Source organism: Leptopilina heterotoma, unplaced genomic scaffold (genome assembly GCF_015476425.1).
Source record: "Leptopilina heterotoma isolate Lh14 unplaced genomic scaffold, ASM1547642v1 Lhet_248, whole genome shotgun sequence".
Lineage (NCBI taxonomy): Eukaryota > Metazoa > Arthropoda > Insecta > Hymenoptera > Figitidae > Leptopilina > Leptopilina heterotoma.
This window is the reverse complement of record NW_025110964.1, coordinates 82466-101686: the sequence shown is the minus strand read 5'-3', so window position 1 is coordinate 101686 and position 19221 is coordinate 82466. Positions and strand designations below refer to the sequence as shown.

Sequence of the window (19221 nt, the reverse complement as noted above, 5' to 3'; positions counted from 1 at the left end):
TCTTTATTCTCTTTCAGAATATTAGGTCAAAATTCTTTGTTGCAAAAATCATAGTGCTATGCAAAGTTAGCACTATGATTTTTCATTGTCGCTTTTTTTATTGTTAATTATCAGAACTATTTAAATAATCGTTAGAGAACTCTAGAACTAAAGTGCTAAATTGCCCAGAACTCTCGTTAAATTTTTGATTTTTCAAAAAAGTAGTGCCAACTTTACATGACTAACTTCAAAGTCTCGTAGTTCAGTAATTTTTGTGTTTTAAAAAATTTTTATAAAGGTTTTTTGTCCAATACTATCAGAGGTTAACAGAACTCAGATCAGAACTCATGGAACTCTCAATATATAAAAAATCAAATTTTTTTTGAAACTTTAAAGTCTTTTGTAGTTCAGTAGTTTTTAGGTTTTGAAAAAATTGTTATAAGAGTTTTTTGTTGAACTCGATGGGTGGCTTACAGAACTCTGATCAGAACTCTTTTAATGGAACATAATTGAATTTTCGAAAAATTATCGCGTTTTTTCAATTTTTTTTTTACTTTGGATTATCAGAACTATTCAAATAAACTGTAGGGAACTCTAGAACTCTCTTAAAACTACCCAGAACTCTAATTATAAATTCAATTTTGCAATAGTGGGGGGCTGCGTGAAGTTGGCCCCCCATTGTGAAAAAACCTATTTTTTTACCATTTAATCGCGGGAACTATTTCTAAAAACTATCAGGAACTGTAGAACTATTGTAGAGGATGTCAGAACTCTAAAGAAAATTTAATTTTTTTGAAAGTGGGGGGCCAACTTCACATACATCTTCGCAGTCCAGTTGAAAATCGCTTGTGGTCCAAAAACGGTCCGAAAAAAAGTTTACAAAAAAATATGATTTCATTATATATAAGGTTTTTGGGGTCACTGAATTCGAATTTGAGGTTAGTTTTTGAAAATTCAAAATGGCGGATCCAATATGGCGACCAAATATAGTGGATAATTTTAAAATTAAAGCGTTTTAAGGGAAATTCATTTCTCGGGGGTTTTCGAGGTCGCTGAATCCAAATCTGAAGTCAGATTTAAAAAATTCAAAATGGCGGACCCAAAATGGCAACTTCAAAAAATTTTTTTTTCAGATTTGCTTAAAACTCGTTACTCGGGGGTTTTCGGGGTCTCTAATTACAAATATGATGTCAGATTTTCAAAATTCAAAATGGCGGATCCAATATGGCGGGTGATTTAAAGATTGATGCGAAAAAAATATGAAGTTACCTCAAAAACCCCTGAGTAAACATTTTAGACAAATTTGTCAACATTCAAAAAATTTGATCGACATATTGAATCCACAATTTAGCATTTAGAAAAACGAACATCAAATTCGAATTCAGCGACCCAAAAAAACCCCGAGAACCGAATTTCGATCGAAACGCATAAATTTTGAAACTATCCGCCATATTGGGTCCGACATTTTGAATTTTGAAAATCTGACATCATATTTGTAATCAGAGACCCCGAAAACCCCCGAGTAACGTGTTTAAAGCAAATTTGAAATTTTTTTATTTTTTGAAGTCGACATTTTGGGTCCGCCATTTTGAATTTTTTAAATCTGACTTCAGATTCGCATTCAGCGACCCCAAAAACAGTATTATGTACTTCGCTACTAAAATCAAATCATGTTTAGTATTTTTTTTTTGAGATGGCCATATATGGCCACAGACGCAAAGGTGGCACGACTTTTCGTGGCCATATATGGGCCATGGACTGTTAAGGGGTTAAGGGGGAGGGACAGGTGAAAATTCATCTCATCTAAATTTGTGTTGTTTTTGGATGGTCAATGTTTTTTTTTGACAAATTTTGGTATTTAAAATTATAAAATGCTTCGAAAAATTAAACAAAATTTAGTTAGTTAATAATTTTAAAAATAAATATGAAAATTTTCAAAAAATAAAAATTAGAAATACTCTTGCAATTTTCATTACTTTTCATTGCTTTTTTTTACACACTTATTTCATGATTCTGAACAATCAATCGAATGAATTTTCAAAAATCTTAATTTTTTCAATAAATCGAATTTTTTAAAAAATGTCAAATCAGTTAAAAATATAAATTGAAAATTTAAATAACAATTTTATTAATTTTTTATAGTGTAATATGATTTCAGGTACTGCAAAAGCGTGAAAAAAATTTTGACACCTTTAAAAATGTTCATTTTTAATTGGTTAAAATTTTGCTACTGGTTCTTAAAAAATCTCTTTTTGCGATTGTAAATAATCAAAGGTATAAATTAAAAAAAACATTGTTTATAAATGGTCAAAATTTTTTTATTTTTAACAATATAGAATAAATTTAGATCTTTAATAATGTCAGGAAAAAAATTGGCACTTTTTAACAACGTAAATATCGAAAAGTTGAAATTTGACCGGTCCCTTTCCTTAATATTAAAAAATTAAAGCTCTGTTTCTTTAAATGTGTTCTTAATTCTTAATACGCACCATTTAATTCTTGAAAATCATTGTTAATTTCTTGCTCATCTTCCAAGGAAATGTCATTGACACTATCTTGATGGGCAACTCCATTTGAAACAGAACTCTTGTTAGGACTCTTGTCCTCAATCTTCAGATCTTTTTCGTTGAAAACCTGAATCTCAATACTAATATTTTCTTTACTGTCCTTCATGTTTGGGGCAAAACTCTCATCAGCGCTCGTATTATTTTCAATTTCTTGAGTTTTTGATTCAATTAGCAATGATCTTCCATTAAAATAATTTAACAATTTGTCAATAAAATCGTCTGCTCTTAGCAAAGAACTCGAAGTTGAAAATAAATCTTTTCGTATGTCTTTTATTTGGCTTTCAACTGGAGCAGATGAACCAGGAATCCTCCCGAAGCCAAATTTGTCTCTTACGATGCAGGACCATAAAGGAAACCAAACCATATCATTCTTAATTTTGTCCACTAGTTTGGGCATGTAATATGCATTGTCGTGATCGCCAATTTCTTTTTTTGCTATAACTAGCTCCTCCGACGACCGCAAGCGGCCGTCTACGGTGCTAGTTTTTATATGTCCATTGTCCAAGTCCATTATTTCATTAAAAATAATATTAATTATAATATTCAAATTTTTTCAGTTAATAATTTGCTTATTTATATTTGAAATGTTGAAGATTTTTAAACAATGCAAAATAAGATTTATTATGAGTACTTTTACTTAACAAAAATAAAATTTATATATTCGCGCTCTTTTTAACCCTTTAACGCCCAGTGGTACATACGCTGTACCACAAATGCATTAAAGTCATCATAACTTTGAAACTAATACATATTACTAAAAATTTTAAATTCTTAGCTCTAGTAAAACTCTTCCAGCAGATAATTAAAAAAAACAAAAGTAAAAAAATAATAATAAATAAAAAAAGTGTCAAGATACATTTTCTCCTATGACGGACGAAAAAATTTTAAAAAATTAATCATATTCGTTTAAAACTTGTTACTCGGGGGTTTTTGGGGTCGCTGATTACGAATATGAAGTTAAAATTGCAAAATTCAAAATGGCGGATCCAATATGGCGGACGAAAAAATAAAAATTAATGGGATTTATATGAAACTTGTCACTCGGGGGTTTTCGGGGTCGCTGATTACGAATATGAAGTTAAAATTGCAAAATTCAAAATGGCGGATCCAATATGGAGGACAAAAAAAATAAAAAATAATGGGAGATATATGAAACTTGTCACTCGGGGGTTTTTGGGGTCGCTGATTACGAATATGAAGTCAAAATTGCAAAATTCAAAATGGCGGATACAATATGAAAAACAAAAAAATAACAAATTAATGGGATTTACATTAAATTTGATGCTTTGGGTTTTTGGGGTTTCTGAGGTTAAAATGTTAAGAATCATAATGGTGGATTTAATAGGGCGAATTATGTTTAATAAATGTAAGAAATTTAATCCATTTGTGAAAGGAAACCTGGAACGCTTGACTCGAACGAAAAAGAACAAATGATAATCAGCTGGCCAATCAATAAAAACAATTGACAACCCTGGAGCGCATGACTTGAATGAAAAAGAATAAATGATAGTCAGCTGGTAACAATATTCAAGTAAATCCTATTTAATTTTTAATTCTTGTCCGCCATTTTGGATTTGCCATTTTGAATTTTGCAATTTTGACTTCATATTCGCAATCAGCGACCCAAAAAACCCCCGAGTGACAAGTTTCATATAAATCCCATTATTTTTTATTTTTTTGTCCGCCATATTGGATCCGCCATTTTAAATTTTGCAATTTCGACTTCATATTCGTAATCAGCGACCCCAAAAACCCCCGAGTGACAAGTTTCATATAAATCCCATTATTTTTTATTTTTTCGTCCGCCATATTGGATCCGCCATTTTGAATTTTGCAATTTTGACTTCAGATTCGTAATCAGCGACCCCAAAAACCATTATATACCAAGTGTGGTTGAAATCGAATCGGTGGAAATAATTCGGGCTTTAAAGGGTTAAATAACATACGACTGCAGCGCCACGTTTACATGTCCAAACAATTTTGAAAACACCCTTCTATTAAGATTTTACATTCTCATTGCCCATTCTTTATTTCAATACTTTTCGATACATTCGACCTTTCCACTCCATGTCTTTTTTAAGAAAGGACAATAGCTTCCTCATTTAAACATTCAAACAACATTGCCCAAGAATTACGATGTCCTTCTTTATTATCATTAAAAATTGATTCAACCTCTGGACGGTCAAGACAATCTTTTTCGGTCAGATTCTTTCAATTCTCTGGGATCTATTAAGTTGTATAAGAAATCTCTTTGGCTTTCACATTGAGTTTTAATTTTTTATTGAATTAGGTAACCATCTGTTTCCGCGTAACATATTATTAAAATAGCCTTCAAGATCCTTTTCGCTGTCTCTAAATTTCGAGATAATATCAATTGGCCCATTGCAGCTTTGAAAAATATTTTAATTCTCCTGAGATTTGACAAATTGCTAAAGAAATTTGAATACAATTTCATAAAATGAGCAACATCGATTCTAATGTAACACTTTGGAAGAATGCCATTAAAACATGCTTCCGAATACTCTAATATTGTTCCATACTGAGTAAAAGTTCTTATTACTGCCGCCAACAGAGCTTTTGATCCATCACAATTTACAACTTTTGGGCTTGGAGCACCTGACCCAATCCACTCACTTAAAAAGTGAGAAATCGATACAGTTGTATGAGAAGAACTTAGCATTTGGCCCACACAATGCTGACCGGCCTTTCCGTTGACAACAATCAGATATAAAAATATGTGTCCAGTAGTAATATCTTCAAATAGATTAAAGGCCGCTACCATTTTACCTGAAGCATCAACAGAAATTTCAGCTATTTCATATTCAGCATATCGATAGTAACTGCGGATTCGGTGGCTACTCCAGAAATGAACACAGAAAGGATTTTGAACAATAGTATGGATAGCACTGCTCCAACATGTATACTTCATAATTTCAATTGCTGTTCTTGGATTTTTATCTAAATATGTTGAATTCTTATATTCATTTTTCGCCACTCTTAAAGTTGATGATTTTGGTAAAAATCCTGGTTCACAGTCACCTAGTTTCATTTTTTTATTTGCCTGTTCTGTCCTATACATTTCCGCACCTTTCGTCGTCAATTCTTGTGCAACATCCTGCCTTACAGCACCTCTTAAATATCTTTTCTTACATTTTCCACTCTTATTTTCAGTATTAATGACACAGTCTATACGGACTTCGTGAGGAAATGTTGCATTATCAATCTTGCATTTCAACGTAGTGTCACATTTACAGTAACCTACAATAGTTTAACAATATAAAAATTTGTAAATACTGTATCAATAAATTAAATAAAGCAAGTAGTAAAATTTAGATATTTTGGATCACGTTTACTTAAAAGTTTAAAGTCGCTAACGGTTTAAAATTATTTTTGAATTTTTATGTATTTATAAAATTTTAATATTTTACTTAAGGTCATGTTATTCAGTGTGAAGTTTTTCCACAGTAAAGTATATGGGGCACGTGACCACTGAATAACATAACCTTAAGCATTTTTGACATCTTAATACTAATAATAATTTTTTATTTTTATTATTATTTTTTATTTTTATTATTTTACAATAATTTCATATAATCAAAATTTAAAAAATTCACTTATTAAGTACAAAATTAATTATTACTGTTCATATTTTCTAAAATTTTAATAAATTCTTCAAAAAAATTAAATTATTTTTAATCAAATTTAAATAAAATTACATGAAAGAATTTAATTATTTTCAAAAATTTCCATAAAATACAATTTCAACAAGAATTTAAAATTCCCGAAAAATAATTCAATATTATTCTCAAAATATTTTCAAAAAATTCTATATAAAAATTAAATTACTTTCAATGCAATTTTTAAATATATTCGTCAAAAAATTGAAAGAATTCAATTATTTTCAAAAAATAATAAAATTCTTGTGATGGATTTAATTATTTGAATATACATAATTTTTATAAAATTCTTTAAAGAAATTTCATTATTTTCGTAACAACTACACTGGAACTCCCAAGAGAGTCCGACCCAAGAGAGTCACCAGCTGTGGTCGCGGCGTTTAGAGACGTCAGAGGGGTACAGATAAGCGGGGTCAAAATCAACTAAGGAAAAGCAGGAGTGTAAATTTTAAGTGTTCCTTTGAGGCCCTGGTTATTTACATATTTAAAACCTATTTTTTAAGATTTTTTTGTTTCAAACTTTTTTTTCACTGTTAAATAAAATTGATCAAATTGCAATGAATTGATACAAAACATTTTTTAAATTATTTGATCCAAATTTTTAGTAATACTTTGATCAAATTTGGTATTTATTTAATATTTTTGAGAAAACTGTTTATTTAATTAATGCAAATAATATACTTTATTTAAACATAAAATTTGTTTCTAAATTAAATATTATCTAATAGTATCATACAATTAAACTAAATATCTGAAACATAATTTTTGTTTAACTGAAATAAAATATACTTTTGAACTATCAATTTTTTTTTATCTAAAAATGATTAATTTTTGTAATCAAACGATTTTAAATTATAAATTATAAATAAACATTATACATTTCTATTCACATTGATAATATTTGTTTAATTTATAATATAAAATTGTAAAAATTTATATTCATTTATATAAATAGAATAAATGGGCCCTTTTCATATGGACGTACAAATATTGTTTTCATAGACCCTACGGCCCTTAATGTTTACATTTTCAAAAGGTCAAGGTCACTCTCCAAGAGTCACATAAGACTCCGCGATGGACTCCCTTGGGAGTTCCAGTGTATAATTGCATTTCTCGGAAAAATTTAATTACTTTAAAATATTTCTATAAAATTCTTCGTAACAATTTAATTATTTCTTAAAATTTTTTTAAATTCTAGCGAAATTTTAAAAAATTTTAATAAAATTCTTTGGGAGAATTCAGTTATTTTCCAAAATTATAAAACTCTTTGAAGGAATTCTATTATCATTACATTTTTTGATAAAATTCTTTGCAACATTTCGATGGTTTTCAATATATTATAGTTTTTAAATTGAAAATATTTGAAAGGAAAAATTATAAAAAAGTTAATAATAATGCAATTTATTTTGCATTATTTTTGTTAATGAATCACAATTTTTTTAACAAAATTATTATTTTGTTTTAGAACAAGAAGAAAAATATTTGCAAAATTCCTATTTTTTTGATCTTATTTTTGGAACAGGATTTGAATTGAATTCCTGTGAAATTTTTATTATTTATGAAAATAATTAAATGTTTGCATACAATTTTATTAAAATTTTTTTTCATTATTGAATTTATTTTCGGAAATTTTATTAAAATAGTATAGATATTAAAATCATTGAAATTAGAAAATTTTTTGAAAATAATTGATATCAAGACAAGAATTTTTTTGTTATTTATAAACATAACTGGGATTTTTACAAATTTTTTTTTCAAATTTTGTACACAGTTGAATTTTATATGAATTTTATAATATTCCTTTTTGAATTAAATAGTTCGTTCAGACATCTAGTCTGAATGTGGATTTGTTCAAAAGTATTCATTTTTCAACTGTTTCCGTTAACGACTTTAAATACACAGGCCTGCAAAATTCGATTTTTATTATTTATTTTTAATTTTAATATCGCAGTGGTTTCTTATGTATAGTTTTGTCTGCCTGACAAGACCTCGTGTCCCAAAATTGCGCATCATGTCAGGTTTTTTAGAAAAGTTTTTTTTAGAAATTTTTTAGAATTTTTTAGAAAATACAAAACTTAATATTTCAATGCATATTTGATGTCTTAAAAGAAGAATTTTTTTTACTTTTAAGACGGATCTTCCTTGAAGTATACATTTTGAATATTAAACTTATATTTACCTTTCATTGAACCAATAGAAGCATCGTCGCTTATATAATGATTATGAAAATTGAAGCCGCATAAAATTTTAGATACATCCCAAATTTTATTGCTAATCCAATCTTGCCATCTTCCAGGTTCCAACCGATAGCAATATTTGATTCGCTTTTTAGTATTCATCTCCTTGCTTATTAACAATTTTTCATACTCGGCTTTGTTTGCGAAGACAACAATGTCCAATAACTCGTTACTTTCAGAAACTGTAGTGTCGTTTTGGAGGTTAGAAATTTCTGCGGAATCCTGAAGTTGTGAACTAATCCTCTTTCGATTTTGTTGATTAAAGATTTCATTTCTGAACTGTGGATTACAAAGTTTAGAATAAAAAGTTGCTGCACTTAATTTTCCTTGTACATCTTCCGACAATTTAAGCCAGACATTATCTTTCTTCGATTTTAATTTGTTTTCGCTAAGAAAAATTTCATTTCGTCGTTCCAAAATTACACGCTTTAAATCTTCGTTAGAGACAAATGGTTTTCTACCAACATTAGAACTCATTATTTTACTAAGCTTTTAAACACATTTATAAAACAGTAAACATCGGTCAATACCGTGTTTCCTCTGGGCTCACTTACATCGATAGAAACGCCCCCAACGGGGAAAAATGTCACTAATAATCGTCTGCTAATTGTTATTGTACAGTGCAGTTGGTATTTTTATAGGTTAGTGTTGTTTGGAAATAGTTGACAATTATCATTAATAATTATCTTATAATTATAATATATTATTATTTATTCAATATTAATTTTGAAAGTGCTCGGTTGGAAGTGAAATGAGATAAATAAGTAAGCATATGTGAGAATTGTTGCGATTAATATTGTTTATATGCATAACTTAATTGTTACTAAAATTCCCTCTATAATTAAGAGAGAAGAATTGCAATTTTTCACTACACAGACAGTAGCAGGCATTTTCACTCACAATTTATTTTTTACATGCTTCATTGAACTAACAATCACTCTTATAAACAAAATTAGAGGTTATGTCATGTCTTATTTTGTTTTTAAATATAATGGTCTTCTCCTCCGCGAGAGGCTCTTCTATCGATGTAAGTGAGGCTAGAGGAATCACTGTTATGAAAAATGCGGCCACGTTTGACGCGGATCCATGGATCTCCATGGATGGAATATATCAAAATATGTAATGAGCATTGACAATGTAAAATGTAAAAGAACGTTAAAGTCACATTGCCAGATGAAATATAGTACCTTAAGTACTCACATGTACTAAAGAGATGGAAGCACAGTCGCATTGTTTAATGTCATTGGAATTCAGCAGGGTTGGGCGCGTAAATTACCTCAAAACTCCTTCGCGGACGAGATGCACGAGAGTCGAATATCGAAAATATCGAAGAGAACATGAGCAAAAGTGCATATTGCAGATGGAGCTGCGGTTGTCTCATTGTCTGAAATGGATGGTTCGAGTAAGCCCTGACGGAGGGTGTTGACTGAATGTGCACTTATAAAGTGCACATTGGGTGCACATTTTTTTAATATGAAAATATTGGATAAAATTGATGAAAAATGTTGAAATAAACATTTTCAGTGAATAAATAAACATGTTTAGAGTAAATAAAAAAAACATTTATGATAAATAATGTTGAAACTAATTAATTATTAATAATTGAAGTGTGTAATGTTTGAGAGTGAGTCAAACAGTGCATGCCATTTCTTTTTTTTCTTGGTGAATAAATGCTTATAATATAAAAAAAGTGTTTGAAATACATAAAGGAATGTTTAAATTATTATACGTTTATTTTACCTTGTATTGTTAATTGTTATTTATTTAAGAAAAATAATTTCTTATAAAATGTGTATTTTCTAGTGAGAAATCTAGTAACATTAGTTTTTCTATGAACCGGAAGCCGTGAATATTTGTATGTTTAAAGGTGCAATCACACTTTTCTGTTGAAATCCAGTTCACAGCTAGTTAAAAAGGTGTTTCTACAATAACCTGCAAATGCATTTATTTTGTTTGATACAAAATAATTGCACAATCTGATTATAAGTTTCTTTAAATTAGTAAATTGAATATAAATTATCATCAATTCATATGCAGAGAAAAATACATGTCTATTTTTTTGCATCTGCCTCGTGCATTTTTCACTTATTTATTAGAATTATTAAAAGTTTTTTTTTGAACTTGACATGTAAACATAACCTATTATATTTACATTATTATCCGTGAAATAAATTCTTTTTGTCCACATCTAAAGTTTGACTTTTGTTTTTTTTTGTTTTCTTGTTTAGAAAATACGGATGTATTTTTCATGATTTATAATAAAATAATATTTTAAATTGGGAAATTTTAAAAAATTATGATTAACAAATAAATGTTGTTTTTTGTACGATTTTTATAACAAATTTTGTTTGAATGATCTGAATTATGCAAATTTTTTGTATTTTTATCTATAAAAAATATAAGAAAATTGTTAAAAAATTATCATTAAGAAATAGGAGATGTATCCAATATAAATTTTCATAAGAAAACAATTTGAATTACAATTGCTTTAATAAAATTTAAATTTTTTTAAAAATACTTACAAATTCTATTTGTCAATTGCAAATTTTTTTATTTTTATAAATGAAGGAAAACATTTTACTTAAAAAAATGTTCTGTTACATTTCTTTACGAATTTCTTTAATTGTAAAATTATTCAAAAACAATCATTTCTTTTTTAAATATTTAATTATTATTATTTTTCCACAGGAATTAAGATTTTTTAAAATGTCAAATTCAAACTTTTTTGAAATTAAACAACGCTTATAAAAGTATTATTATTTTATGTTAAGAATATTGTTACTGTAACTTCTTAAAAATTATTTCTAGCATTTGAAATCAATTATAATTTTTTAGAATTTTTAACTAAAACTTTTGTCTAAATCAACAATTTTTAATAACTTATGAAAAAGTTCTTTGAGAATTTTTAAATACATATTTGCTTTAAAATTCAATTTTAAGAAATTTTGATTATTCGAAAATTCTTCAATTAAATATATTAGAAACTAAAAACGATAAATAATTCAAAAAAATTCTATTAAACAAATTAAGAAAAATTAGTTCTATAGAATTCTTAATTAAAAATATGAAAAGTTTAAATTTTCAAAGATTATATTTTGAAATTCACTTTTAAATCATCATACTATACATCATACTATACAAACACAAACTATATACAATTTCGGAGATCTATGTTAAAACCTATAAACGCATACATATAAACTTAACTTAAATCCAAATAAACGCAATAACGCACGCACGCTGTACATTGGGAGATACAGTTCTCAACTTCCTTATATACTAAACTCGAGAAATTTTCTGAACTTGTGAGAAAGTGATATTTTCTCAATATTTTGTTTAAAAAAGGTTCTTAATTTATTTTACATTATAAATACATACTTTTGTATGCTGGGTCAAAATTTTATTCAGAAATGTTTATCATATTACTGTTTTTAAAATTGTTTGTTTCTGGAAACTGATTTATATTGAAATTATATCCAATTTTTCGTTATATAAAAAAACCCATCATTTAATTTATTGGCATAAGAAAATGCAGCATTTCTTAAATCATTTTTTTTAAATACCTGCCAATGTTCTAATTCATCTTCGTAAATTTTTAATGCTCTCAAATGCTCATTTAAAAGACAATGGACTATACTTTTTACTACAATTAGGAAATCTTCATTGTCGATTAAAATTATTGAATGAACAAAATAAAATTGTTCACCCAATTCCGAGAACATTACAATTACTGTGTCTGGTCTAATAGTGTTCCCAGTGTATTCTATCTTATTAGTGGTTAACAAACTATTAGGAATTCCATTTGGTAACAATTGAACATAACTCGATATATCTCTTAAACATTTTAACGGTACTTTTTTTTTCTTGCCAGTTACATACGTTGGATAACTTAAAGTATTACACATTAATCTGTAATTTAATTTTAATTGATGTCGGATAGCAATACTCTTACATACGTTAACTCTGCAAATAGAAACATGAGAATATTTTTTAGCCTCCTGATGCTTGCTCTCAAAGCGCATACAGGAAATATAACAGAGAGGACCAACTTTTCGCATGATGGATGAATAGTGGATTAAATTATGATGTTTCGGTTTTAAGTTATATTTCAAATTTACAGTCAGTAACTCTAAATATTCTGAAACTTTAGAGTCTAGAATATCTGGAGTTTCAAAGGTTATTTTTTGACTGAATAATATTTGTAAAATTTCTTGTAACAATAGTAATAACTGCCAATATTCATCGTTCTCAGTAACATATGATCCGATTATTAGATTTAAATTTTTTGTTAAATTAAACATTTCTGCAGAAGATAGAATAATACATTTTCGTTTTTTTGTTAAATGTTGTTCTAAAATTTCTGGAGGTTTGTTAATATTTCCGTTAGGGCCATAATAAAAAGCCTGCAATTTAATATTAAGTTGTTCTAATGAAAAGTATTTTTTAATATAAATGAAGTAATGTAGAATGAATGCGATATCGTATCTACAAATACCTTCTAGAACATCATGCATTATATCTACCGCAGGATTGTTTGTTACATGGAATTCTGGAATTTTGTTAAAAACACAAGTTTCCTTTACACCTGTGGAAGATACATTAGCTGAATTAATAGGTAAAGAATTATAATTTTCTTTATTACGGAGAATGCAATTTTTTTCTTTTAAAATTATATTTATATCTTTAAAATCTGTCAAGCAAAAACGGCAAAATTTAGAAGCACGAAAGCTTTCAACAAATCCAAATATTGAATTAAGCCCCAAATTATCGCCAATAATTAAAGCTAAGTCAAAGTAAACGATTTCTTTACCAGTGGGTAGATTTAATTCAATTCCTTCCTCGCGTAAAAATTTTATTTCTTGTATGACTTTTTCAAAAATTATAGAGTTTTTAAAAGCTGTTCTATCCAAAGTATTGAAAAGTATAAACAAGAAAATATTTTCTATTTTAGATTGAAAATCTTTAGGTAAGCAAGCAATACTTAAATAAACAGCTCCGCATTTTGAGATACCTTTATGGCTGCCTAATGGATTATTATTTTCGTAGTCATCATAATACATTATTAGAGGGAAAACTATTTTTTTAGATTCATGACTTGCAAGTTTAGATTTCCAATGGGAACCTTGAATCAAATTTGAAATAATTTTATGACTACAATTTAAACTATTAACATGTTCCATAGTTTTTGTAAAAACGTCTGGTAATTCTAAAAACTTTTTAAGTACATATCTTATAGGAATAAATTGAGCAGTAACTTTAACGTTTTCTCGTGTAATTCCAGTAGGTCTTGTTTTAAATTCTACTCTCTCTCCTATCTTGTAAGTTTCAGGCATAATAAATGTATTGCAATGTTTAAATTGGGAAAATCTTTTATTCTCTGTATCTATATTTCGAAAAGGTTTAGCAAATTGTTCAATCACGTTATCGATTTCTGAAACATTGTTTTCCGATAATTTCACATTTTGAAGACGATTAAATATTTCGCTTTTAAAAGAGTTTAAAGATGATTCAAACAACTCAGAGACATCACTTAAAATTGAATCAACTCTTTTTCTAGGCAAATCTGGAAACTGATACAATTTTCCCACAAATTTCAAAGCCTTATCATTTATGACTTTTGTAGTATCGGACATCTCATCCAGAATATTTGTTGAAGATTTTGAAGTATTATCATTCCAAACCATATTATCCTCTTTTAAAGTCCAATCTAAGTCAGAGTCACTCGAATCCGAAGAGTATTCAAAATACTGTGTGTTTAAAACACTTCCTTCCAGAGTAAAGTTTAAATCCTCATTTAAGTTGATGCTTTCCAAATTATCATGTGAAGTAGGAAATTCTGTTGTTTCCTCATTATGTTTAATATTTCTATGTCTTAAGAAAGAATCGAATTTCGTAAATGTTTTACTGCAGTAAGATTCACTACAAGTGAACATCTTTAATTCAACATGTGTTAAACGAACATGTTTTATAAACGTATTATTGTTAATAAATGTTTCCTGACAGAAATTGCAAACAATCATGATTGATAATTAAAATTTTCGTCTGATCTACAATTTTCCGTCGCCCTTTTTATAAGACCCAATAATTCTTTGATTGACTTGATTGTTGTTTGAGATAAAGGTATGTCATAACCTCCTAATTGAATAAATTGCCACAATCGAAATGAAGGCTTTGGATACGAACAATCTAAAGCGTAAAAGATTTTGAATGTCAAATCTACAGCATCAATGCAAGTACTAAATTTGTATTTCTGATTATCGAGAACAACGTAAAACGTTGTAACAGTGTCCCATTCTTCTCCAACAGCAATAATAAAAGGTTGCAATGTTTCTTTTCTGCTCGATACAATATTTCTCAGTTGCTCTATCCTTGATTCAAGATCACTAATTTGCTGAAATTACAATTCATATTTTTATTTTAAAAACTACTTAATATTGTTAAAACGTAATAATAATAATAATAATAATAATAATTTTTAATAAAAGTTTTAGCAACTTTTATTTCTTCTGTTCATGTACTGAAAAATTATTTTTAATATAATGTAAAATTACAATTTTAATACGAAATCTAATAATTGTGTATATAATTTATACTACATAAATAATTCATTTTACCTTTACTCTAGATATAAACGAATCGCGTATCTCTTCAAAATTATATTTTTTAACTGGTTCTGAAGTATCAATTTTTCTTTTTCGTCCTACATTCCCATCGTTTATCAATAATTGCAGAAGACGGAGAATCACAACATCTTGCTTTTCTAAAAAAATAATTTTAATAAATATATTGTAATAAATTTTATTTAGTAATCGTAACACGGTTTGATATGTTACCTGCTCCTAATTTAGGAAGATTTCTAATAAAAAGTATATCATCAACAAATAATTTGTTCTTTCTATTCACATTTTTTTCCAGAGCTTGTAACTGTGTAATTAAAACGTCTTTAATACATGTCCACTTAATTCGTAAAGATTCAACACGTCCGGGATGAATTCTCTCAAAATCTTGTTGAAACTATAATTAAAATACACATTTAAGCAATACGTATAGTAATTGCAAGCATGAAACAGATAACAAATAATAATTAGGAAATGAATTTGTATTAATTGTTTTTTCTGATTGTTAAAAATTATTGTATAAAAAATTTAACATGTTAATACATACCAACTGTTTAGCAACTTGCGTTTTCAAAGCAGGAAATTTGTTTATATATTCGGAGATTGAAATTTTGTCGTTTAATAATAAAGTACTTCTGTAGTTGTATGTTGTATCCCAATCTTGAGAAAGAGAAGGCGAATCTAATGATGTCTCCACATTATTTAAAGCTGTGCTTAATGCTTCTTCATCTGAAAGATTTTCAAAATTTAATTAAATGTAAATTTAAAATTGATACTTAATAATAGTGAAAAGCAAATTTTTAGAACTTACCGAGAGAAGTACAGCTAAGCGACCTTTCAGAATTGCAGTTTTTGCCTTTAGTATTTGCGACTTTCAAAATATTGTTTTTTCTCAAGGTTTCAATTACATAATTGTAATTAGCCCACAGAGTTCCACACGTTTGAAAAGATATACCATTTTCTGACCTATAAGGACTATAGTAAGTACTAGCTTCTTCTCCAGGAAAAGTTTTCTCAATTAAGTTAGCTAGTAAAATAAAAACTGAGCGAGGTATGCTATTGAGAAAAAAAAATTTAATATACAAATTGTTAAATTAAAAATTTAAATGTATGGAAATGTTATTTATTTTTCTTACTGAAATTTTTCCAGTTTCTCGCCAATTGCAAGTGGTTCTATAGCATCATTTTTCAGTTTACTTATGATACACCTAGTTAAAAGACTCCTTGTAGCTTTGTTTAGTACATTGTGGCTCTTATAGTGAGAAAAAACTAATTTTGCTGTAGGATCTTGTTTAAGAAAAGCAAGAACTTTCTGAAACATTAATTTTTGTATGTTTATATTAATTTTACAGATGTACACATAAAAGATTTGTAATTAATGCAAATAAGGAAATAAAAACAGCCCGCCAAGGCAAAGACTTACCGTCTCAAATTCGCTAAGTGGAGTGTTTTCCTTTTCGTCGTTTATGTTAAAATTATTGTTTGTGGGTTGAACATCAATTATCTTTGGATTTACCTATGAGATATATGTAAAATCAATTAAAAATTAGGAATATGTTTACAATAAGAAATAATATAATATTTATTTGAATTTATCAAATATTTAATAATATTAAGTATTTAATAATATTAATGGCTTTATAGATGCCGTTGAAACATATAAAGAATATTTTTTAAATTTTTTTTAATGACTCGGAGTGTTCGATAAAGCCATCAATATTATTAAGTAATAATATAAGTTTTTAGTATAACGTGACATAAACATATTAAAAAGGTATTTAATTTTGATTATATTCAGAGTATATTTTAAATTTTGATTCAAATAATATTTAAAATGAAATGAAAATTAAATTATTATTGTAAATTTGTGAAGTATTTTAATACACGATATTTAATATTTGATATTGTAAATATTTACTTTTGTAATTTGAATTTAATGATTTAACAAAAATTTAGTTTTTGAAAGTATTATCAACAACCTAGAATTCTAATTATATTTATAAGTTTTCAGTTATTACTAAAATTAATAAAATTAGTTTACTCACATATGTCGATAAAATTTGTAGCGTTTGTTTTGAAGACGAATGAACGTTGATTTCTCCGCTATCCAGATCTTCAATTATCGTGTCCTTTTAAGTTGAAAACAGATTTGATTGTAATGTAAAAACACACAATGAAATACTAGCAAGGTCAAAAACTTGCTTCATCAAAGTATTGTACTCATTTCGTATAAATTTTCATATTTGAAAATAAATTATAATTTTATATTGGAATAATGTTTAAGAAAAATTGTAGTTAATATTGACAATGTGAAAATATAATGTGAAATATTACTCACGTTTGGGGATAAAATTTTTCGTATTTGTTTTGGAGGCGAAGGTCCAAAAATTCCTTCAATATTTATATCTGCAAAGAGTTTGTCCTCGGAATTCTCTTCTAAACACAGCAAATTAGAATCGTAGACACTCATTTTCTATGTTAAAGATTTTAATTTTTATAACATGTTAAGTTTATGAAAAAACTTTTAATTTTAAACATTATTGAAATATAATACTTACGCAAATTAACTTTTTCACTGTAAATTTGACACATCAAATTAAAACGTTTTGGGGTAAACACAACGTGCACATGTTGCCACGAGGTTTGACTCGGGTAATTTCGGAACTGCTCGACTGAAATATTCGGCTAATCTCGGACAACTTCGTAACCGCTCTACGTCAGCCTGACGTCAGCCCATAGCCTGCTATAGCATGCTACTAGGCTGGTCATAATTTTTATTATAGTCGATAATACTATTCATTACTAAATTAACAACTTATGTAATTCTTTGATAGTATTTAGTATAATCATCTGGTAATACTTTTTACTATTGCATACTTTCTTACTTATAATAATATAATTTCTTATTGACTATTTCAATTTCTATTACTTCAGAATAATACAAGGTAATAATTTGATTATAAACTTTCTTAAAAATGGTAATATTAATTCATAAATGTACATGATTTCCCCAAATTGCAATCGGTTTTACTAAATACTAATATAATAATACGAAATATTAAAACAGAATCTCTCTCCGTGTTTTTTTTAATTTTTTGATTTTTTATAATTCATGTGACTGCGTCCGTGGAGTGGGTTATATATATATATATATATATATAAAATTGGTATTTTATAATACACATGCGACTGCGTCCGCGGAATGTGTTATTTTATATATATATATATGTGTGTGACTGTGTCCACGGAGTAGTTTTTATATATATATATATATATAAGTGATATTTTACAATACATGTAACTGTGTCCGCGGAGTGTGTTATTATATACATGTAAATTTATTTATTTATTTATTTATTTATTTATTGATTTCTATATAATACCTAGGATAAAGGGAGACAAAAAAAAATAAATAAATAATAATAATAATAATAATAATAATAATAATATTATTCATTAAACGAATAAACTTTTATTACTTATTCGAAAATTTGAATTTTTAAAATTCTTTTTACACATATTGGACAAGTGCAAACTTATCAGACTTGTGAGCACTCTTTGTATTTTTTTTAAATTAGATGTCTTTCAATAAAATCTATAAAACTTGTATACATTGTAAGAATAAAAGTTCATTTATCTTTTATTATTATTTCAAATTTTAATGAATTTTTATAATAAATGCGAGCGTTTCCACGGAATGAGTTCAATATTTAAAATAGCATTGATAATCCATTCTACGATAATAGTCGTCGAGGTTATAAAATATTAAATAACTTTTAATCAATTATATATATTGGGGTAAAGCATAACTTTTTATTAATTGTCTATTAATATAGAGTAGAAAAAAAATTTTTAACACTTAATTTTTAAACTCTACAATTTACATAAGGAGAAAATCATCAAGTTAATAGATAATGTTTGAACTTAGAACTTTGTCCCTATGTAAAACTTATAATCTAAAAATTTAATTTTTTAAATTTTTTCTTTAATCAATATTAATAGACAATTAATAAAAAGTAATGTTCGACCCCAATATATATTAATAGTTAAAAGATAATTGGTATTTTACAATACACATGCGACTGCGTCCGCGGAAAGTGTATAAACCAACAATGAAACAGCCGATGGCACAGAGGGTAAAATT

General features: G+C 27.2%; 1 protein-coding gene across 1 annotated transcript in view; it reads left to right on the top strand.

Moving 5' to 3' along the window:
* LOC122503223 (glutamic acid-rich protein-like) overlaps positions 1 to 16577 on the top strand; it is a 63124-nt gene extending 46547 nt beyond the window's left edge. Inside the window, exon 5 of the mRNA XM_043613690.1 lies at positions 16430 to 16577. The gene's annotated coding sequence lies outside the window, so the exon portion shown is untranslated. The remainder of the gene's footprint in view (positions 1 to 16429) is intronic.
* The last annotated feature ends 2644 nt before the right edge of the window (positions 16578 to 19221 follow it).